This window comes from Condylura cristata, unplaced genomic scaffold (assembly GCF_000260355.1).
Source record: "Condylura cristata isolate star-nosed mole 26May11 unplaced genomic scaffold, ConCri1.0 scaffold00038, whole genome shotgun sequence".
NCBI classification, from domain to species: Eukaryota; Metazoa; Chordata; class Mammalia; order Eulipotyphla; family Talpidae; genus Condylura; species Condylura cristata.
Window position 1 is genome coordinate 5,740,949 of NW_004567139.1, and position 24,383 is coordinate 5,765,331.

The following is a 24,383-nucleotide window of genomic DNA, read 5'->3' on the forward strand; positions in this document are numbered from 1 at the left end:
AGCGGGCGGGTCAGGAGAGGTCTGCCTTGCCATGTGGATCTCCTCCAGGGCAGGCAGGGATCGAACTCATGATGAAGTGGCGTTAGCTTCTTAGTGCTGTGCTTTAACCCACTGCGCCACCAGGGAGGGCCATAAATAATATTTTTTTTTTTAAAAAGTTATCTGATCAGTAACAGTACACGTTATGTAATAGTTTTCTCTTTTTTTGCTGTATCTGACAAGGTGATGACATTTGAGCTCGGCAGCAGCAATTATGCGGGGAATGGCTATAGATCCCATTGTGCTTCATTAATTGCCCTTTTAACTTTATGCTCCATTGTATACATGCTTTTAATTATACACTTTTCACATCTTCTTTAGAAATAGATGTGATGTGGATTATAAATGCATGAGATATGTACAAAGGTGAATCAGCCAGCATGAGAGAAATGTTGGGACAGAGAACCAATTTAGTCACTGCCATGCCAGACTGAACTAATGAGCTATTTTGATAGTATCTTGAAGCTAGCAAATAATGGAAAATTTTTAACTCAATTTTCACTAAGTTCTCTGCCTTCTAGGGTCATCATACTTTCTTTAACAGCTATGTATGTGTGTGTTGGGGGGGGAGGGTCCCCAAATGTTGCTTATATGGCATGTGTTTTTCATTTGGGTCTCCGATTTCTGTCCAAGGCTTCTCAGCTAACACTCATCTCATGGCTCCACACCTGTCACTTTGGTTACTTCCTCACACTTTTACTTTCCAAAGCACAGCTGCCCCCACATACTAGCAATCAATTAATTCAAATGCTAAAATAATAGAGGAAATGCAGAAGTGTTTCTCACCGTGCCACTTCATGGGAAGCTGACCCCTAGCTTTTACTTGCTTCTGCCTAGCTGGGACATCATGGTAATGTACTCACCTGTTCAGCCTGAGATTGTCCCTCACATGAACTTCCTCAGCTTCATCTCACAGCCTCTGCCTGACATGATCAATTCATAATAATATCAAGTGTGATGTAAATTGTTCCAATGAAAGCACCCTTTCCCATGATTGAGCAAAATAATGAATATTCTTATTGTAAGCCTCTATGTTTGTAGTCAATGATTCTTAGAAAAGATACCTGAATATATGAAAATCTGAGCAGTGATTAATAAGTCTCTCCACTGTTCCCTTCACTCTAGACAGGGAGCTTCAATCAAAGTTGATGTTCAGTCTTTACATCCCTGATAGAAAGCTAAGGGAAAAAGACAACAATCTTTTATTGTCAATCTATTATTTGTCAATAATCAAGGTACAAAATTACGAGGGGGCCACAGCTTAGAGTGCTCTACCACAAACTTCAAAGTCAATACTCAGAAGTATGTAATCTGGCAACATTGAAAAGTAACACTGTGGAAAGCCTGGGAGAGGCAAAAAGGGGAAATTATGTACGTAAGACACAACCCATTTTTTTTACCTCCCAAAATGCCATTTGTAGGTTGAGCATTTGGAGAAAAGTATGTAATACTGTCAGTTTGTAAATAAAATTATGCTTACTCCAGAAAAAAAAAAAAAAGTCAATTTAGCAGTTTCCTAGGCTGAGTCTGGCAACGACTAGGATTTAGATTTGCCTAGGCATGTCCTTCTACCAGGAAGACATTTTTATTGGACATTTGCAAGCTACCTGTGAGGTCTTATGAAGGAGAAGATCACATTTTAACTTCTAATGCTACTTACTAACTGTTTATAGTCATTATCTATGCAGTTCTCTGGGCTTACAGATGGAGGCTTACAAATGGAGATAACTTTTAAAAAGCTCTTTTCAGCATGTCCTTGAGAAATGTTAGAAACTTCACATCGTGTTACATTGAAACCTACATAAAAAGTATCACAACAGGGCAAGAGAGGAGCCTTCCTTCTTTAGAACAAAACCTAGTGTGGCCCTCCCTGGTGGCACAACAGGTTAGGACTTGGCACTGCAAGCTAGAGGTAGCCATCTTGGATCTTGGTGCCAGTTAGATCCCAGCTCCAGCCCCCTGAAAGTGACCCACATGGGGCAGCAGACCTCTCCTGACCCGCCCGCTGCTCCCCTCAGCAGTGTACATCGTCAGATCTGCCTCCCCACTCTGTCTCTGGTGAATCCTCTCACCATGCCTGTATCCAGTTCTGTATGCATAGATAAATAAATCTTAGAAACAGACTAATTTGCTGGTGGTGAATTGGGAGAGTCAGATTACAGACACTCAAGGTAGGTTATATGATCTGCTCAGCATTCCCTGGGCCCCGGGGTTTGAATTGAGCAGCCATCCTTCTTTGCCTTCAAGAAGTTGATGCATCAGAAGTATCAGCACTATTCATAGGGACCTATCAGATGGCTACTTCTGTCTGCTCTTCCCCTTCTCTTCTTCTAGTTATTGTTGCTTGTGTTAGGATAATACTGGTTTACAACACAGTGTACTTTAGGACTACAGTTCACACCTCTGCAGATGTATGTTTTCACACCATACCCACCGCCACAACCCCAGTTCTCCTCCACCACACTCCATTGGAATGCCTCCACCCTTTGCTCCCTCCCTCTGGTAACCAAAGGTGGTCTTTGAACCTTAAAGTAATTTCAGGAAAATGTGCAATGGCACAGGTGCCATTGTTGATGGAATGAACCGTGATGTGGCTTTGCAAGCCCCAGCCACACAGACAGCACATCCCTTGAAGGGTCTGCTTCAGGGAGGGAGAACAGAATGAGCTGCCTTGAAATAGCTAAGCTCATTCCTCCTGAAAGCCAGTGAGATCATCCTTTTGGGTTCCTGGAAAGAATCAGAACTTGCTGGATATTTGGAAGGGCTTTGAAGGGGACCACAGGTCACATCGTGTGTAGGAGGGATACATGATTTTTATGTAAATGAGACCCAATTCATATCCCTAGGCTTCTGTGGTCTGAAGAAACACAGTTACATAATTTGGACTGATTCTGGCAAAGTCTTAGCCTTTGTTCTTTTAGATGCTCATAGCCAGGGCAACAGCAAGAGCTGGCTAGTGGTGAGCACAGTCAAACCCAGTTGTAAAGTTTATGTCTCCACAGAGCTAGCTAAGAACTTTATACTACTCTGGACAATTATCTAATAGTCTGTCATAGATTCCCCTCGTTCTTTTCTTTTTCTTTTAAGATCTTTATTTATTTATTTATACATACAGAACTGGGTACAGGCCAGAGGTGCGGGGCGGTGAGAGGATTCACCAGCGACTTAGCGAGGAGCAAAACAGGCAGACTGACCAAGTACACTGCTGAGGGGAGCAGCGGGCAAGACAGGAGAGGTCTGCTGCGCCTTGTAGGTCACCTCCAGGGCTGGGGATCGAACATACACTGCAGCGGCTGTGGCCAGTGCTGCACTTTAACCCACTGCACAACCATGGAGGTCCTTGTTCTGAATTTTCAATAGTTTCATTACTTCTTGGAAATAAAACCAAAGTAGCATTTTTCTATTAATGAATTTATAGCCATGCTATGAGAGAAAGAGCTTTGGCAGCCTGGTTCCAATCCTTGTTCTGCTTCAGACAAAGTAAACCCCCTTATCTGTAATATATCTAGGCTTTGAATGGTCATTCTGAACCCCCTAAGTCTCTACATGATGAAGGTGAGGGTTGTTGGACTTTACTTGTTGGAGGAAAACATGATCCTGTGTCAACTGTGGTCAGGCCAAGGTCTACTGTTCAGTATCTATGTCAACAGGAGTGAGGAATTTCATTTCCTGAGCCTCAGCTTTGCCATTGATAGAAGGAAATCATGATTTTCCAGAGGGAACAAGTTTATAATTTTTACTCTTCAGAAATCTAAGTAACCAACACTGTATTTTCTTCCCATGAGCCTCACCTTAATTATTGCTTATAATCCATAAGAAGAGCTATCTGCTGATTTTCATCTCCAGCAATAATATCGTCAAATGAGGCGTTCCTATTACAAGAGGAGTCTTAACAAATCAAGATGTTTTAAAAGAAACATGGAATGGAGGGAAGGGAGAGCTCAGAAAGTTATAGCCTATAATGAACAACTGAGAAAATACAGTGTATCACAGGAGACACTGAGGGTATACAGGAAGACTGAAAACAGTTAGTTATTCTTGGTATTGAGTCCATGACCTCAAATGGGGTCTAGTCTGGTTTTGTGCTGCCTTTGAGAGCCAAGCAATAAAACTGAGGGAAGAAGGCAGATTTCTCCCACATGAAATACACATTGCATCAGTGAGCTGGGTGGACGATCCCAGCACTGCCTCAAGACACAATGACTTCCCTATTGTGACAGGTTTCAAGAAGAATTAGAAGCCTTTTCATCCACATGGTAGAAAAGAATCTCGCGCTGGGTTAGAGGTTAGACTACGTGGTATTTAAATTTCCTTGTAACTTTAAGACTATAATTCCAAGAAGGAAGTGGGTTGACAAGGATTACATTTTGCAAACCAGTTTCATCAGAACTGCTGTGTTGTGACCTGAAATATGAAGGCATTTTTCACAAACAATAAGACTGCCTTCTTCCCAGCACAAGAATTTCCCCCTGAGGAATTCTTCGATGTTGGCACCTTCTGCAATAATCTTCTGGCAACATCCATGGGCCCGGAGCAAATATAACCAGACTTCATCTGGTATGTTTCCTCCACATCACCTTAACACTCTTCCTTTAGCCAACACACACTACTTGGCTTTATTAATTAGTTAGAGTTACTGTATATTTATCCAGATTTCCAACCCCTTGATCTACCTTCTCTCATCTTTTACTTTACACTGCTGAAGTGCTTACCTGGTGTTGCTACAATCATTTAAATATAGCTTTTGGCTCTCGCTTCAACCGCAGATGTTGGGTTATTTTTTACTGTAGTGTCTTTAAGGATGGCAGAGGAATGTGGAGAAAGCTGAGAAACTTGGACAGAGAAACACACACTGAGAGATCTCCATTTCCCTTACCACAGTTAAAGATGCAAGCATTTGGAGAAATCGAAAGTTCACATCCTGGACTGAGATCTCTTCACTCTTGTCAAAGGCTGTTTGTCCTTGTGGACCTTGGGACATCTCAGGTACCTCCCATGTGAATTATTCAAATGTGATTTAGTTTTAGTTGGGCCATCTTCTAAGATGTCATCTCAGAATCCCTACCTCCTGGTATTCATATATAGTCTTTTCCCTTGAGCATATATGTTTGGCTATTGAATTTCTCTTAATAAACAGACACCATGACTTGTACCTTCTGTGATGATGTCACAAAAGAATGCAGACTCTTCCCCCCTTTGATGGTTTTGGTGAAGCAAGTCGGCAGGCCTTTCATGACAACGAATCAAAACCAGACTCTAGCATAAGAGCCAGCAGGGAGCTGAATCCAGCAATCAATGAGGAACTTTATCTTGCCAACACAGACCACCACCCCGGAAGCTATTTATATTGCTGTGCATAAAACTGAAGCAAGGAATCAGTAGGTCTGCCTGGACTCTGGACCCACATAAACTGCAAGCTATTAAATACATATCACTCAGTTTCACAGGGAGGAGGGTGTTCTGCAGAAATCCATAGCCAACACATTCACTGTATTAGAGGAAAACCCAAACCTAGAAGATAAACAGTTTAGATGGGAATTATCCATGTTACTAAAGAATGAACTCTTTTAAGTGTCTTTTAAAAATTCAAGATTGTAAATCTTTCTTAGGAGTAGAGGAATTTAAGGTTAAAAGAAATCATCCATTGTGGATGAAAAACAATCACAAAGTACATTAATTTATTGTCAAATCTTCATATATTACATGGGGCCTCCCTGGTATGAAAGGGGTGAAGTCTCAACACCATAAAGCTATCCACAGCTATGAGTTCAATTCCCGGCCAGGTTGCTGACCCACACGGCACAGCAGACCTCTCTTGTCTCCCTGCTGCTCCCCTCAGCAGTGTGTTCCAGTAGATCTGCCTGTTCTGCGCCCCATTCTGTCTCTGGTGAATCCTCTCACTCCCTGCTTTTGTATGCACAAGTAAATCTTTAAAAAACAAAGACAAAAAAATACATCATGTATTTCAGTCAGTATTTCACTAGAAAGATGTTACTGATAAATGGGATATATTAGATGACTTAATACAAGGAATTAGTTCACGAACTGATGGGGTTTTGTTACGCAGTTCTGAAATCTGTTGGGCAGGCTCTCAGGAAGGTCAGACAGGAGGGTTTAGGCACAAACTAATGCCACCTACCAACCAGTGGCAGAATGTTTTGCCCTGGCCAACATCAGTTCTGTTATTAAGATTTTTCGACTGATACACTCTTATCTACCCACATTTTCTAGGACAACCTCTCTTCCTTAAGTCAGTTGCTTATTACATTCATCACATCTGAAAATACCTTCACAGCAACACCTAAATTATTCTGCATTGATGTCTGGAGATGACAGACAACAGATCATCACATCACATCAACATGATTGCAGGCTGACCTTGTGACTGACATTTAATCATTTAAATCAAAGGAGACAAAGCGATGCAATTTGTAAAATTTGAAATGCTCATTCTGATACATTCTAGTAACTACTTTTGTGAAAGTGAAACAAATGTGTTTTAGTAGTAATTTTTGAAATTTAATGTTTAAAAATGAGTATAACTGAACTTGACAACTAAGTTGAAAGTTTTTGCCAGAATAGTTTGTTATTATAGCCAGAACTCTGAGACCTAGATTTGAGTTGTTCAATTGTTTGAACAACTACTTCAATATTTAAGTTGATATTTTAAATTATAATTTTCTAGATGTTTATATGATGTGATAAATATTAATTATATAGATTCCTATTTATTTTATTGATAAAAGGAAAGCATAGGTAAAATCTGCCTAATGATCAAAAAATTAGTAAATTTTCTTTGACTTATTTCCTAGATCTTAAAATGTGTCCTTTATTGCCTAAGAATTGAAATTTAGAGGGAATGCTAAGAGATGCATTCTTCCCAGCTTACTCTCACTGTGGACACTATTACCATAATGCCATGAATAAGAAATGCTTCAAGCAGTGAACCATAAATTGTGGGAAAACTGCCAAAAATTACAGGGCCAAAAATTAAGGTCACTGTATATATTATTTGCATGTCATGTCATTGAACAAATAGTTCTGCAATGCCAGGTAGGAGTCTAAACACTGGAAATAGAAAAACCCTTGCCTTGATTTTAAGCTGAAGACGAACAAAGAAGCAAACAGACAAGACTGGAGAAACACAAGCCACTGGGTATGCATCAGAGGGTTGGGTTTCTAGGAGGTGAAAAATCTGATTCTCCTCGACCCTTTTTCTTCTAAGGATTCACCTTCAAATATCCCACATGGACAAATCACAGACAGTAACGTTCCTGTCACAGAAACGAAAACACTGTGACTGGTAAAGTAGTTTTGAAGATTCAGGAGGAACACTTGAAAGACTAGGAATGACGCGCAGCCAACATGATAAATAACTGAGTAAACAGAACCGACTATTCTTCGGAGTGACAGAAAACCATCTTAGGCAGTTCAAGGCTCTGTCTGCCTGCAAGTTCTGGAATCTCTGGAAGGGGTTACCTCTGTGCTGTGTGTGCTTCCTGAAGAAACAGCCTTGAGAGACAGGGGCTCACAGTGGCAACTATGTTGTGTCAGGTTCCCGAAGCAGCTGGAAACACTGTGTCCAGGGCATCTTGAGATACTTTTGTTAGTAGAGACCTTGGCTCATTTTAGAATTTATACTTTATCAAAGAGATTACATGCCCCGGTTTCACGGTGTGGTATGTGGCTTGCACAATTTTTCGGATGTGGGTGGATTGCTCCGCCCCCTCCCCCTCGGTCCTCATTGTTGACTCAACTACACGATGCAACACCTAGTTTATGTGGCACAATGTGGCTGCCTAATGGTGGGCTTCCTGCAGACTCTTTAACAAGTTCCAAGCTGAAATTGCTGTGCCTGCTTTAAATTAAAAAAGATACAAATAAATATAAACCCACATAAAAATATATTCTTGATAGAGGTAGAAAATCTGAAACACAGAGGAATAAAAACTGACTATTCCTCAGTACTCATTTTTTTTTTTTAATGTATTGGTTTCTTTGTTCACATGACAGGATTTCTCCTCTCTGGTGCAGTCACCATTGTGTTCCCTCCACCACAGTGCCAACCGACCATGATTTTCACAGACCTTCCTATCTATTCCCTGTCTTCAGGGTCCCTGGTGGTGCATCAGGTTACAGTGTAGCATTATGCAGCTGCAGCGCAAGTTCAATCTCCAGACAGGGAGTGACCCACAGGGCTCAGCAGACCTCTCAAGTCTCCCCGCTGCTCCCCTCAGCAGTGGTTTTCAGTAGATCTGCCTGCTCTGCTCCCCACTGCCTCTGGTGAGTCCTCTCACCCCACACCTCTGGCCTTACCCCAGTTCTTTCATGCATCAATAAAAAAATAAATCTTTAAAAAAGTTTTAAAAAGCCTTCAAAAGTATCCTTGAAGATATTTTAGATTTAATATTCCATAATCATGTCTCTTTATTTTATAGCAAAAACTTCAAATGTCATACACAGCTATAACTCCTGAAATCACAATTAAGGTCACACATACACACTGAGGAATTTTTCATAAGTAAAACTAGCAAAAACGGTCAGTCTCTCTCTCCTACCCTGTTCTCGCCTAAAAAAGGAAAGGTTAACCCTTTTCTCTCTGGCAGGACATTTTCTCTGAGCCTTTGATCTGTTCTCTACTCTAACTAGATTGCTATCATGGTCTCCGACTCCGAGCGTCTCTGATGCTCCTCTCTACATCTCACGCGTTCAAACTTTTATTTTTACTTGATTCCTCCCAGGTCTCCAACCACTTGAATAAAATATCTTAACTGACCCTGACCCTTGACCCATTGGCCTTTCATTTTCTCTTTATTGTCCAAATCCTTAAGATTAGGTGGCAACCATTCTTCCTCCTTCCCCCACATAACATCCCTCTAAATTTTTGTCGCTTTTACATCACTATTTCAAGTATATAGAATAAAAAGTCAGTCTTCTAACAGGCTTGGAAACCTTCCACCGGCTTTGTCAGATATTAATCTTTTTCCACTTTCTTTTCCAAACTTTACCAAAGAGAGTTCACTGCAGGTAACTGTTAAACTCCCTTGTCGCTCTGTCCTACTGAAAGCACATCTGACCCAGCTCTTCCTTCAGAAAGCTGAGCTAACAGGGTGAATACTGACCTGTGCTGTCAATGAAAGTCCCTCAGGAGAGAAAAAGCTCAGCTTCTACATGCTGATTACCCTGTGTGCTGAAGTCCGTGTAATAACTGGCAGATACACATTCATTCATTATGTATGCTCTTGGTGTTTTTTAAAGATTCATTTACTTATGCATACAGAACTGGGGTACAAGCTAGAGGTGCAGGGGCGGTGAGAGGATTCACCAGAGACAGAGTGGGGAGCAGAACAGGCAGATGGACAAAATACACTGCTGAGGGGAGCAGTGGGAGGGTAAGAGAGGTTTGCTGTGCCCTGTGGGTCACCCTGGGGCCTGGGATCCAACTCACACCAAAGAGGCTTCGGCTAGCTTGCAGTGCTGTGTCCCAACCTGTTGAGCCAACAAGGAGGGCCCACATTTGTTATTTTACACATCTGCCAGAATCTACCTGCCAGGCTAAGGGGCAGCCGTTAGAAAGGTTTTTGATCACTAGAGGCTGCTGCCCCATTCCCCATCTTGCCCTCTGAGTCAAGAGGAACTGCAGGGGCTGGCGGGAAGTACCAGTTTGCCATATTCCATCAGTTGACCTCAGAAGATAATGCACCTGCAATACAAATTTTATCTTCTTCCTACACGCAAAATTCCACTATAACAGCGAGAGTCATATGGGCACTGGATTCAATAGCTTTTAGGGAGCCATCTTTTAAAAGTGAACTGAAAAATGTCAGTTTCATGACATACAAGATCCCTGTCTGTTCTGTTCTTTATCACTAGTGTCGGGGTTAACTTAAATGAATGGATGAGATGATTTCAGGATGATGAATGGATGAGATGATTTCAGGATGATGATTTCTATAGATTCCTATAGACTGTTGTTTTTCGGTACAGTAGCAGTTGATCAATTAAGTTGTGCGAGATCTACACCTGTAGGTGTAGCCAGACTCAGAAGAACCTCCACCCAGCTAGTGAATACTTCCAAGGGCACCCAAAAATGGTCACCACCCAGTGGTGCAGCGAGTTAAAGCACAGCACTAAGCTAAAGCCACTTCCGCATGAGTTCGAGCCTTGCCCCTGAGGTGATCCACATGGCGCGGCAGACCTCTCCTGATCGCCCGCTGCTCCCCTCAGCAGTGTACTTCATCCATCTGCCTGTTCTGGTCCCCACTCTGTCTCTGGTGAATCCTCCCACCGCCCCTGAGCCTGTACCCCAGCTCTGTATGCAAAATTTAAAAAATCTTTTGAACAATGGTCACCACCCTCCTCTTTACTACATCTGAGTTCAGTTTCCTCACCGATCAATTGAGAAGTTAGAAGGGATGACTAATTAGAGCTCAAGATTACAGGGTCTACAAACACCTTTGGTGTGAAGTGGCAATCCCAAACAGTGAGCAAGGAATCGCAGATGGAAATTTACTCACTTCAAAGATCTAGCTGGGCCCTGGCTAGCTGGGCATGCTTCAACATTAATTTGCATTTCTCAAACACACAATTTTTAAGTGATGAAGCCAGATATTGTTTTTTCTTTTTTAAATAAACAAAAACAGCTCTGGATTAAATGTCTTCTTTGGCTGATACCCAAAGTAGATAAAGCATACAGGTCAGGAGAGCAAGCCACCGGCAAAAATAAAAACAAAAATTCAGAAAACCTCCTAATCTACTCTTGGAGTCAGGAGAAAATGAAGACTACAGTAGACTAATAGCATCGCTGAAATACACTCAAAGATTTGAGTTTACTTGGCATTTGCTGTTTTCCAAACACACATCACGCAAGTGAGGGTGTCTCTAAATAATGGATATACGGATGGAACACAACTAATGGAAATTTCAATAAAATATGACGGCAAATTCTCAGAGGCAGTTTCTACCAGCTAATCTCCTAAGGCACCCTTTTGTTTTTAGGGAGTCCCAAGATCTGCTCCTATTGAGGTGTCTGTGTGATAGACAAGGGGGTGGGAAGGGAGTAACCCCTCCATGTGACCCCAAGGTTGTATGCACCACCACAGGCCCAGTGAGGGATGGGTTTGGGATGCCTCGCTTTGGGATCATCAATTCTCTGGGAGACTGGTTGCAAAGATGGGAAGGTGGAAGGGTAGGAGAGCATAATTCAGTAAGAGTCCTTCTGTCCATGTTCAGTAATCCCTAAGAAAGAAAGGAACTGGGTCAGTTAGCAAACTCAGCAACTAGAACATACTCAAGAGACCAGAGGCTCTACAGACCCCAGATGGTGGGAGTGAGAGAAAGTCCCCTGAGTACTTGACTGGACTCTGGAATCTTCTTTAAATATAGGAAACAGCAGTCCATGTAAAAATCTATAAATAGTTGTGTAAGTCAAAGTTTCTTTTCAGATGAGAAAAAAAAAGAAAACATTCTCTGGAGAAAACATGATCTTTTCCCCATGTTTTCATTGTCAGTTTTGACAAGAATGATACAAGCTAATTAAATTTTTGTTAATTTATTTTGTCTGATTCAGTGACTGCCTGTCACACAAATCCCTCAATAAGTAAGATTTCTCTCCGCTATAAACTTTCTACTCTTTCTCTGAAATGCCATTAGGTAAAAGTGGACCTGTTTTACTCAAATAAACACTAAAAGCACTTAAACTCAATCCGCCCTCAATACTTCAACTCCTCATGTCTGTTTTGGAGAGGGCCTAACTCTTTCCAGCTTATAAATCTCCAATTGGGACCATTACCCCTTAAAAAATAAAAGCCTTTTATGGAGATAAAATACAAAGACGAAGCAGAGAAATACATGACATTCCAGTCTGCCTTGAAATTCCCAAGGAATAGTCTCTCACATCATTTCTCTTGAAATTCAAATTTCAAAATGACACTGTGTCATCCCTTCAATCCTGGCTACAAGGAGTGATCCCATCTTTCTTTTTTTTGTTGTCCAGGCTGATATGATAAAGTCAGGTCATTATACAAGAATGGAGCTGGGTGTCTGACCAGTCTTCAAAATATTCAACTGGTAGTTCGCTAATGGAGTTTTCATTTTTACACCATATTCATAAAATGCACAATTCTTCTTTCTCACTTGCTACTTGGACAAAGCATCACCTCCAGATCAAACCCTTCCTTTACTGCCTTCATATTATCCATCCTACCCTGAGCAGCTCAGAAAAGCAGCTTGCACTTAGTTCTCATGATGTGGCAATTTCCTCTTTGCACAAGTATTAGAGAACAACCCCTGGAAAGTTTGCCCTCCAACCTCCACTCAAAAAATAAGTAGAGAGGAGGAGGTGAGGAGTAGCTTAAAAAGTAGTAGGTATGCTCTCCCCAGTGCTGCAACGGGTTGAAGAAAACACTGTGAAACTACCCACAGCTGGTTCAGGGTGAGTTCAATCCCACATGGATCTCTCCTCTCCTGTCTCCCCGCTGCTCCCCTCAGCAGTGTATTTCAGTGGATCCACGTGTTCTTCTCCCTATTCTCTCTCGTGAATCCTCCTCCCCCTACTCCCACCTCTGGCCCACACCCCAGCTCTTGTATGCATAAATAAATCTTTAAAATAATAAAAAAATAAAAGGACAGGCTTATTAGGAAAAGGGGGGGGGGAGGGAGATACTGGCATAACAATAGGCAGGTGGCCTTGGGAGAAGAGCTGCTTATGTTTAAGCTTTACAACAGAATGTCCGAAAGTCAGTGCTCGGAATTCTCTGTTGTGTTCTCATGATAGGTAAATATTCTGAGCTTCCTCATCATTCTTTGTGAACCTCTACCTCTTTTCTAGGCTCCATGGGTCATAAGAAGCTATTCATTAGCATACCTTTCACAACTGTGTTTGCCAAATAAAAATTACTTAAGGTCAAATGAAATGCTCCTGTCTTCCCACTACGCACCACAAATACAGTGATTTCTCCATGTAGAGGTCTGTCCAGGTGTGAGTCCTCTATGCTATTAAGTTTAGTTGTTACCACTGCTATGGATTGCTTTTATAAGTACTCCTTTTTGGCTAAAAGCACGTTATGAGCTCTCCTGACCTTGGGAAATGTCCTTGTTAATTCCGCTAGCTATTTTAACCCAGTGGGGCAAGCAAAGGCTGTGATGCTCAGTCAATTGAATTCCTCAGAAACGTTTAAGAACTCTCTTTGCTTGGGATTATTTGCTTTGCAGGAACTTCCTATTCAAAGAACCTTTTAATGCCAGTCCAGGAGCAGTGCTATGTGCTCTTGCATAATGTGGTCACTTCTGCATAAGGCGTCTGCATGTTTTCCTTCTTCTTGGCAGTCAAACACTCATGTACGTGACTTGACACTCATAGACTCTCTGGCACATTTGCTTCTTCCTCTCCCCCACACCCCTCTTCTTGTCTCCCTTCTGGAATTCACTCTCAGAACACACTGCACTCTGCCTCAACTCCAGAGTGGAATAGCCAGCCCATCACCAGAGAGCTGGTGTCATGCTGGCTGAGTCACCTTGTGACATGAGCTGATACTCATGCTCCAGGTATGACCCCAACATGAACCCTCAGTGCCGTCCAGGTGACATGGGCAATCTGAGGTGATCCTTCCTTTACCTAAGGTCCTTTTTGTTTACCTCACCCTAAGTCTGGTCATCCCCTCGCCCACCTTAGAGTACGTGTAATTCTTTTACAAGTTAGAAAGCTGCAGTGTAAATAATCACTGGATAAGTATCTCTAGCACTCTAAAATCCTCTGTATAGACTACTGGATAGCTGCCATTTGATCAACAACTGCGGGTGAGAACATGCTGGCACCAGAGGTGAGCAGCAAGCATCCAAAATGCCAGCTCTCACTTGGTACCCCATAGCTGCGGCTCATACCCACCCCCTCCAAGCCAGTCATCTGCTCGCCTCCTCCACTGAGCTTCAGGCCCATTACTTATGGCATGAACTTCCAGGGGAACATGAGTGCTAATAGCTTTCCCTATAATCAAGCTCCTTTCCAAGAGCAGAGAAGTGTGTAGGGGAAATTGGTGGCTAGGGCGGGGTAGTGAGCTCTGAAATATGAGGAGGCTCCGTGTAGGGTTGAGAATTAAGGTCCCCATGCTTTAAGTCACTGGGTTATCCAAATTCAAGAGAATGAATATTACATTACACTTATAATCTTCATTTCCTTCCCGACCTGGGGCATACCCGTGCTCTAACTAAAGCTGCCCAGGGAGAAGTTAATGTCCATTCCAGACCAGAACATGCTGGGCTTAGTCTCTTAGCCTGGAGTTTGTAGACCATAATGGCTTTGCCCAACCAGGCCGTGGTTTCTAGCATTTGAAGGGAGAGGGAAAATGGCCCTACATCCTCGGAGAGGATGCAGAGATGAGCCAGATGGGTCCTCAGGCTGAGGACATAGTGGGTCCTATCCCAGGTTCATAGTCCCCTGCCCCCCCAAACCCACTGACTTGAAATGTTCAGTAAATGAGCCTCCAATGTGATTAGTCACCTCATAAGTGGCCTTTTGGGGGGAAATTTGCCAGGACAACTGTTGAGTGATGTCTCAATTTATGGCCCAAGGGGGATAAGGCATCTCTGGTAATGCCATTAGGTGGAGAAAGACGAGTGTAAATGTACCGTTCTCTCTTTTCGGTGGTAACTTTAAAATGTTTTTAAATATTTTTGGCCCCATCGTCATGGTGTTGGGGCTGCCCATGGAGGAAAAGATGGGAGCTGGGGGGTGGGGGGGCAAGAGTGGCGGGAAGGGGAAACATTTCAATGGGGCTCCTCAGATTTCTACAATTTAACTGCGTCAGATACTTTCTTCCCCTCCTGTGTGGATAAAAAAATAATAATAAAAAAGAACATTCTGTTCCCCAAACTTGGATTCTCCAGGAAAAGCAGCTAAAGACTTAATAAAGAGTTGTGAACTTTCTTAAGTGACTACTGAGTTTTCATGCCTCAGGGCACAGGCGCAGAAGGAAGACATGGATGTGGGCAACTTCCTGTGTCCTTCGGCTTATGTGTGGGCCTGGCCAGCAGCCCAGGGCACTGAGGAGCACAGATCTGCTGGGGGGACAGAGGCGGCTAGTGAGAGTTCACAATTAAATCGCCAAGAGGATAGGACTGCGTGTTCCTATGGCAACTGCTTCCCTCATGTCCGCCCTCTCTGCTCCTCAACAGGAGGATGGCAAATAGGAAGTGGGCACCCGGCTGGGGCAAATCTAAAATTAGCCTACGAGGTGCAGAAAAGCTATGCAATTCGTCACAGGGTAAAAAATGCGCCTGCTGTCTTCGGCATCAAACAAAGAACAAGCCCAACATTTTCCAAAAGTCTTCTCAGATTAACTGGAAGAGAGTCCCCGACGTCCTTGGGCACCGCCCGTCTAGATATATGTCCAGTTCCGGAGGTTCTGTGGTCCTGTCTGTTCCTGCCTTACAGGTCACAGGACCATATCCTGGTGCAGGGGTGCTCATCTCGGGGATGGTGGCACCCTGACCCAAGGACACATGGGTGTGAGGGTTGCCTGGCTGCTAGGTCTGGCAGGAATGGATGAAGCCCTTGACTCCTCTCTGCCCGCCATTGCTGGCTCCTCGCCACTCACTGAAAGCTCTTCAGTCCTGCCACATGGCAGTCACATCTGGCATGGCCTCAGGGGCAGCACCATATAGAGGGCTTTCTGTATAAGGGTGGACACAAAACGTTGCCGCTGCTGGTGATGATGCTATCATTATCATCATCATCATCATCATCAATCATCATCATCAATCATCATCATTATCAATCACCATCATCACCATCATCATCATCATCACCATCATCAGTCATCACCATCATCAATCACCATCATCATCTTAATTATTGCTATAGGTGTTTTTACTTTTAATGTATCAATATATCAAGTAATTGGTTCTAATCAGAGGGTGGGGTGAGACTCTTTTTTGGGAAGTTATAGAGTGGTGTGCATTCAACTGAAGATCTCATATGATGGAGTAGGGGAGCTTGCTGTCTGCAGCCCAGGCCCATAGGTATGTGCCGTGATTTAAAGGAGCAATTAAACTCACCTATGGTCTTGCCTAGTCTGAGAAGATCCACTTTATTTCATTGTGTGTATGTGTGTGTTGGGAGAGGGACTAAAGAACACAGTGCATTGATACCCTTCATAAATTATCAGTTGTTAATGTTGAGCCTAATTCATTATCTAATCATGAACAAAACTTTCCCCATTATGATCTCCAAAGGAACCCATTTTAGAGCAAGTCCCCAGTAACAGATTTGGGGCACTGGCAATAAAGACACCAGACAATGACAAAGTGGATCCGGAACTTGGTGCAGCACCAGAACCCAACCAGGTAGAAGGACACAGGAGGTCAGCACTTGCGCCTGGGTCCACAGATGACAGAGTGCGACCAGGACAGGACAAGTTTGACAGTGGGAACGTCACAGACCAATTAGCTCAGGCCTCATTACCCAAATATTATTTTTCGATACAGAGATCTTTCCACGTCCTTCTCATTTGAGTCTCTCATGCTGTTAGATGCAAAGGGAGGTTATTATTACCCCCATTTTATAGGAAGGAAAAGGATATAGAGTCCCGAATCACACTGCCTGTCAATAGTGAGGGAGGAGCATGAACCTGGATACTTAGGAGGCTGCTGCCATTTCAGCTTTTGTCACAGTGTCATCTACTTTTGTCATCAAGTTCTTCTTTGCTGATCCAAGCATGAGTTTCTCAAGGGGCTCATGACCCCCCTCTGAAATGTCACACATAAAAGCCGGGGTGTGGGCTCATTCATCTTTAGGACAACGTCTTCGGTTTCACCAGATGAGTTGAAGAACCAATGAACTTCATAGGTGAAGGAAAGTGAGAAGCTGGCATTGTCCTGAGTCACCCTGATTCATCCATCCGTGCATCCCTTCGCCCCTATGTTCCCTACAGAGGACATTGTGAGTAGGAACAACCACTGTGTGTTGTGTTACTTCTCTACCTACCTTGAAACAACCTTGGAGACACACCCAAGAATCCAGAGTCCACACCGAAACCCACTCCTTCCCCATAGCAATCCTTGCTGGTATGGAAGAGAACATAGGTGGCTACATGAGAAGTGACTTTGAGTCTTTGAGTCCTGACATTCTAAGCAGTCTGCAGGGAAATGTTTTTCTCACTCAAATATTGTGTTCTTGGATGAAAAGGGGGTTGCACTTCACAAGTATTTCAGAATTTGAGACAGATTGGGCAAGGCTGGGGAGGTGAACTGAGGCAGTGGGCAGAGAGATTGCTCTTTGACAGAATGTGGCCAGATGTTTATCTTTCAAGCCACCAAGGACATGCGTTGGCCAGGTCTGGCAGGGACTGGCACATTGCATTTCCCACCTCGTGCCTCTGCCAAACCACCTTCATCCAGACATGTAGGACATTTGCTGCCAGAGCACCAGGCCTCCCTGGAGATCAACAGCTGGGCAGGAGAGCTTCCTGTCCTAGGTCAGGCCGTCCAGACATGGTCCATCAGGGAGCTGGTCTGTCTGTCAGACTCTTTTCCATCCTCAGTCACCAGGGTTCAGAGTCACGAACAAAAATACCCCAGTAGCTCTTTGGTTTTCCTGTGACCCTGCAGTCCAGGAAAAAGGATGTCTACCATGAAATTACTCTGTGTCAGATGCAGTGTGGTCTAGCGGGAAGTCTGCCGGGCTGGAAATTTGGAACCCCTTCTTCAAAATGGGGCTCTATCATCAATTCTGCAAATTTCTACACATAATATATAAAGTCATAGTTAAAGTGGGGCTTAACTGACATAGCTACCTGACTTGTAAAAGCCTCATGGAGAGAGAAATTGGAAAGACTGGACCATGAATGAAATAAAAAGTGAAAAAACAAGTTGTGACTTAACTCCCAGCAAATGTGCTGGATGATCCAGTGTGTATTTTGTCGATTGACCTTATCCTGACTTCGCCTGCCTTCCTAAACTTCATTATCCATTGGCTGCTGTCTGCAGTGTGCTTCATTTTATTTCTTTTATATTGTTGCATTATGTATAATATTTTAATGTCATCTGAATTCATACTGAAAACATGTCTGAGGAAGGGAGGACAGAAAGAAGGACAGAAAGCTGACACCTTTAGGTAATGCCCAGTATCACATAGCTATGTTCCCTTACATATCGCTTACGCATCTAAAGACTCATCTCCTAACTCATGGTTCAGCTTCACCCGAAAGCCTACTATTATCAAGCACAACCCTTCAACAGCCTGACCCTCCAAATTCCTGACTTTTGATCTCCACTGACCTTCAACGGCATTCCACTTGACCATCACTCCCTATCATGATTTAGATCTCAACTTCTGACAACTATCTGTGTCTGCAGTGGACAACTCAGACACATGCTACCTCAGGAAAACCTCTGTATCCTGCAGGTAACAAAAGCTGGTGTAACATGTAAAGGGGGTTTATTAGTGAGAGACCGAAAGAGCCAGCCCATAAGATAGACCTAATACTAGATTGAGTCAGGACATGACATGCTGTTCTGGGGCACACTTCCCTTCCATATCTACCCCTGGCTTTAATCACGGGCATCCTCAGAATGACAAATAACATATTGCTATGGAGTCCACATATATGCCACCCCTTGGTCCTATTATATAGGACCTCGTAGGTCATGGCAAAGATTCAGATATTCTAATTCCAGAAAGCTACAGACACCTATAATCATATGTAAAAATTCTATCAGAAAGCTTTATTTGGTAGTCAGTCTTCACCTGCAATGGGATATACCTCAGTAAAACTTCAGCTGAATTACCCCAAAACTACTTTCTCAAGACCCACCAGAGTCTACGTGTGGACTAGTTATCATATCATGTGGGGTCCACCACATTCACCCAGAATGATGCTCAGAGCACAGCACTGTAATGACACATTATTGGCCATCCTCCTCCAAAATTGTATTTTTTCCACAAAGAAGCTATCTGTCATAGCTTCAGCCACCACATCCCACAAAGGTCTCATGAGGTGGCCAACAGGTGAGGGAATGCATATCTTTCTTGCAAATTTCATTTTCCATTATCCTGGTTTTGAATACATGATGCCAATAAGATAAGCAGATAAAACTATTAGGAATTTTTTTTAAGAAAATTAAGTTTAGTGTAGAAATTAGGAATCTCAATTGCAGGATTTCTCTTGTAAACAACACCCCCAAAGTCACAATGCAGGAAGATCTGGCCTCTGGATTTTTAGTATTATTGAATGGCGAACTGCCAGCGAGGAAACTGATCTATATGAGCAAACATGGAAGAAATACCTTTGTCGTCACTAACAGGTATTTCTGTAAACAAATTTATTGAAAGAAAGAAGAAACTGCCTATCTGTTTCTTTCCTCCTCATTTTCTAGGTAGTATAACACTGGCTGTCAAAACAAAGAGACTTAATCAAATAAAAGTAAGGAACCAATAGGACACAGGATGAATAATTAAGTGGCCTATTGACATGCAAGAATGACAATAAGGTTTGAAAGAATTGTTCTGTATTATGAAGGGGCAGAAAGAATGCTAGTTTTCATATCAATGGCCAGGACTTAATTATTTCTGAAGCACAACACAAACTTTATCAAAACGCATTGGAAGTATCACAAAATCAACTTTCAAAGGGAAGCTGGAACTGCTGCTCAGCTGACCTGGCCTTTCCCCCAGCCTCTAAAAAAGAAAGAGGACTGTGCTTGTAAGTGTTTTCATGTATAATATTTACCTTTACATCAGAAAGAAACAAATGGGCAACTTGGCCCCAAATGTCTACAAGATGTGGGCAGATGTTGGCTTATGGGGTCACTTGAATGGCATTTTATGGCCGAGGACACACGATTCAGCTTGTTTCAGTCCGTTTGAGCAGTATGTCAGTTCCATCACTCTTTGCTCTTGGGCATATGGCGGGATGTCATTAACCTGGGAGACCGACAGAACCATGAAAGTGGAAACAGATGTGTTGCAGCAAGAAAAAAAATTTATTTTCCTCACTCTTCCACTGCAAGAATAAAGTATGATCTATCTGCCAATGATTCTGTATATATAAAATATTATGTTAACATGCGGGAGCTTATGTTCCAATTAATGTCGTGTCTGGACACTCCAACTTAGTGTTGGTTAGATCAGGGCTGAAGCTCCTGAGTTTGAACCAGGGACCCGAGAGAAGAAATATTAGGGCAGATGGACTGAGGAGCCCTGGTGTATCTTTCATCAGTTTAACTAATGCACAGCAATGAAGGGGAACCTCTTGGTCTGTCATTATAGGGGTCATATCTACCAGGACCTCAGATACTTGATACCATCTGGGGCCACTCCTTGTACTATTAAAACAGGACTACTTAATGAGGAGAGTTGGACTATGTTAGTGAATGTTACTAGTTATTCTTCTGTCATTTAACTCCATGCAGGTTTCCCCATGAATCCTTGAAATTATTGTGGTAAGATGAATTCTTCTGTTGGGATTCTGAACTCTCTCTTTGTTTTAACTGGAGTATTACTTGATAATAAATGCCTTAAATGTTTAAGCACTTCTTTGAAATGATATGTTTTATTTAGTAAGTTTCCAAAGTTGTATTGGTGAAGATGATGAAACCTTAGAATAAAAAAAATAGATGCAAGGTTTCCTGAGAACAAAAGCCAGAGATGGGGGGGGGGGTGTAGGGATGATTAACCAATTGTTAAACTGGCTGTGGAATTTCCCAGGAATCTGAGGTAGGATCTGGAAGGATTATCTGTTACAGAAAACCCAACCAGACCCCAAAGAGATAAAGTTCCACAAAAGAATGACTCTCCCCATAAAACTCATATAAAAGAACATCCCTTGCTCTAGCAAAATGCTGAACTTGCCCCCCATACTGCCAACCTGTGTCTATGCAGGTCTCTCTCTTTCTTCACAAACCTGTAAAATGTAGCCTTTGCCTATTTGTCTCTATGCAAACTGCAAACGTCTTTTTCCTTAACAACATCCTTATGTGCCTCTGACTGAGAAACTGTCCAAATCTTTCAGAGGGACCTGAGAACCTCATGCACAGAACCCCTAGCACACAACCCCATCATCTGAACCCCATCAAAGATACTTATCATCTATCTAGAAGGTTGATCACATGACTCAGGGTAGTCGAACAATTCACAAGTTTGCTAAGAGCTATTTCAGTGCTCAAATACATGTTACATAGAAATCGGAATTTCTGATTGTCCCAAATGATTTGAAGTTTTCTATTAAGTTAAGGTGGCATCATTTAAGCCCAGCTACATAGATGGATTTTCTAGAGACCCCTCTCCTCCTCTGGCAGGTTTGTCTAGTGTATTTATAACAGCAAAAGCCACTTGCCTCTTCTCTAGACTGAGGCTACAAAGACTGACTTTAGGATGAGTTTGTAAATGATCACCAGGTTGTTCTTTTTGCATTGTTATATATACAATAGAACTTACTTCCCAATTCCAAAAACCATATTCCCTTGAGCAACAGGACTCACACAACTCGCCCTCCAGATGCAATTATTTTCTTTGTATGTGACACCTTTGTAAAGTACATCTCCATGCCACTCTACATGATGTGCTTTTATATGAGAGTCTAGTAGAATTTCACTCTCCTCTTTGGAGCTCAGGCTCCCAGTTTGTAAATATCTGTCTTCTGTGTTTCATCATCCAGGAGCACACCAGGAATGGGTTACTGCTAAGGGGAATCTACTCTTTCAGTAAACTTTCAAACTTTCCTCTGTGTCCATCGACGACCAGACAAGCACAAAAAAGGTAGTGGATGAACAGCACTTTGTCATTCCCAGCTTATTTCCTATTTCAGAGACCGTATTCCCTTTCATACACAGAGCCCGCAAAATGGCCCTCCAAAAAGAGATCATTTGATATATGTTTGGTAAGATGGTGAAATGCATCTCGATTCAACTTCCTCAACTCATAAAAGCAAATAGAAATTGTCTTTTTTAAACTGGAGACTCACAGAGGGAAGCATCATTTTCTCCTTTCAAAAGTTAACGTGTCTACCCTCTAAGTCCTCTGTCTTTAGTATTTTCTGAAATACTGAGGTGTTTATTTAAAGTGGAAGGTGTCAGTATAAACAAACATATCACACTCTGGCTATTAAGCAGAGAAGAAAAGAGGCAGGGAGGAAGCCAGCTCATATTTGAGTGATTTTACCTCCTGAATATTACCATAAGCTATAATTACAAGTGTCTTGGGCTCAAAGTGGGTTGTACCAGCATCACAGATTCATTTTCGACTGGTCCCACCACCTCTCAGTGTCCCTCCAATTCTCTTTCATTTCTAGGAGTCCCATCTCCAAGGAGGACCCTGTGACATCATTACACTCAACCTTGCCAGATCAGTGGGCCTCATACTATATGCCTCTTCTTCCGAGTGAAGGATCTAGAAGGCACTTCACCATCATTCCTGCTGCTAAGTCTCCTTTAGGTACTGTCTCCCTCTTTCCAGCTGGTCTTTTCTGGTTATTTCTGCTACGTCTATTCCCAGTGATGGGTGTAGCTTTTGAAGGTTGGTGTAATCCACTACTTTTTGCACCCACACCTTGTTTTGTGCAGAATAAGAAGACTTCTTCCAATGTAACTGGGTAACTGGACAACTTCAGTTTCAACTATTTCAAGTATTTTCTAGGAACTATCTCCTTTTAATTTCTGCTCTCTGTAGTAATCTCCTTAGGGTTCAAATGCATCTCCTTAGGGTTTATGTAGTCCTAGGTTTAATGAATACTGTCAGGTTATTCTTAAAAAGCTGCTTATTAATTTATGTCCCTGTCAGCACTAACTGCAGTGACCACTTCTCGGTATCTTCACCAGCTCTAAAATGCCTGACTTGAAATAAGTTCAAGAAGAAAGCAACTTAGCTCACAGAATTTCTCTTGTCCATGTGTATTAGCTAAGGTTCTGCAAAAGAAAACAGAAACTCTAGGATGTGTGTATATATATGCATTGAGAGAGATTTAAGGGATTGACTCATACAGTTATATAAAAGTTGGCAAGTCCAAAGGATGCAGAGTAAGCTGGCTGGTGAGACCCTGACAAGATCTGATATTTAAGTCTCAGTCTGAAGTCAATCTGTGAGCAGAATTCCCTTTTACTAAAGAAAGATGGATTGCTCTATTCAGACCTTCAATGATTGGACAAGACCCACCCACTTCATGGAGAGCAATTTGCTTTCCTCAAAGTCTACTGATTCTAACACCAGTTTCACTCAACACACACTCACACAAAGATATCCAGATAAATGCTTGACAAAATATCTGGTCACTTTGGTTGAACCAATTTGATACAAGCTCAACTACCACACCAAGTATGGCTTGAAAGAATTCCTGGTGCCCGCAAGAACAAAGTAGTAAGGAAAACACACACACGCAGACACACACAGACACATGCACACACAATTGAAGGGAAAGTCACATCTTAGAAGTCAGCATGCATCAGTAAGTAGGGTGAATGGGCAACCAAGCACCTCTACAGAAGATGTCTGCTTGGCATGATGTCCCATTATCATCTTGGAAATATCTAAGTCTAGTAGTAGATTGTTACAGTACTCAAGGTCAGAACTGGTGATAAGGGCCCTGAGTCTCCCACCTAAAATACGGGTGGTTCAATGCAAAAAATATGATGTATTGAACTGTCACAAAATCAGAATTTTACAAAAGTGTTCTAAGTTAAAGTAGATCATAAAGACAGGGCTTCTTTCTCTCCTGAGTCTGATGACCCCTTTATGATCCGACCAGCAAATGACCTTGTTTTAGTAACATTTGACTTCTCCTTTTATACATGTGCCAGACTGCCATTTGCAGATTTATCCCCTTAGATGAACTATGATATCAGTTATTCCACTGCTCTGTGATCTAATACTAGTGAACATGCTTTCTTCACAGAATATCTTATTACCCCTCTGGCTGGTGTTTCTGAAACTTCCAGATTGGTCAAAGATTCATCAGGACCTCCTACACAGCTGTCCAGGGGCCCCAGAGGAAGGTGTGAAGATTAACAACCTGGACCCGAGGCTGCTGGAGCTTGCGCTTAGCTCAGCGTGACGAGGGATCACTGTCTGCATCGCCTTTCTAGTTGTCAGACTGTACACACTGACACTGGCCTGGTTTATTTTGGTTTGCATTATTGAGTAAACCCCAGAAACCCACTGTATTTACAGTCTTTCATTCTTTAATTTAGCAGGACTGGGGAGCCTCAGGTCTCTGATGCATCAGACCACTGGCATCTCCCAAAGGAATGGCTTCTGGGTTGGGCATGTGGGAACAGTCTGGCCCTTCCATGGGTTTTAGCTTTACTTTGTAACCTTTTCTCCTTACATCAATGGCACAATTTTTTTCTGCCTTTTTCCC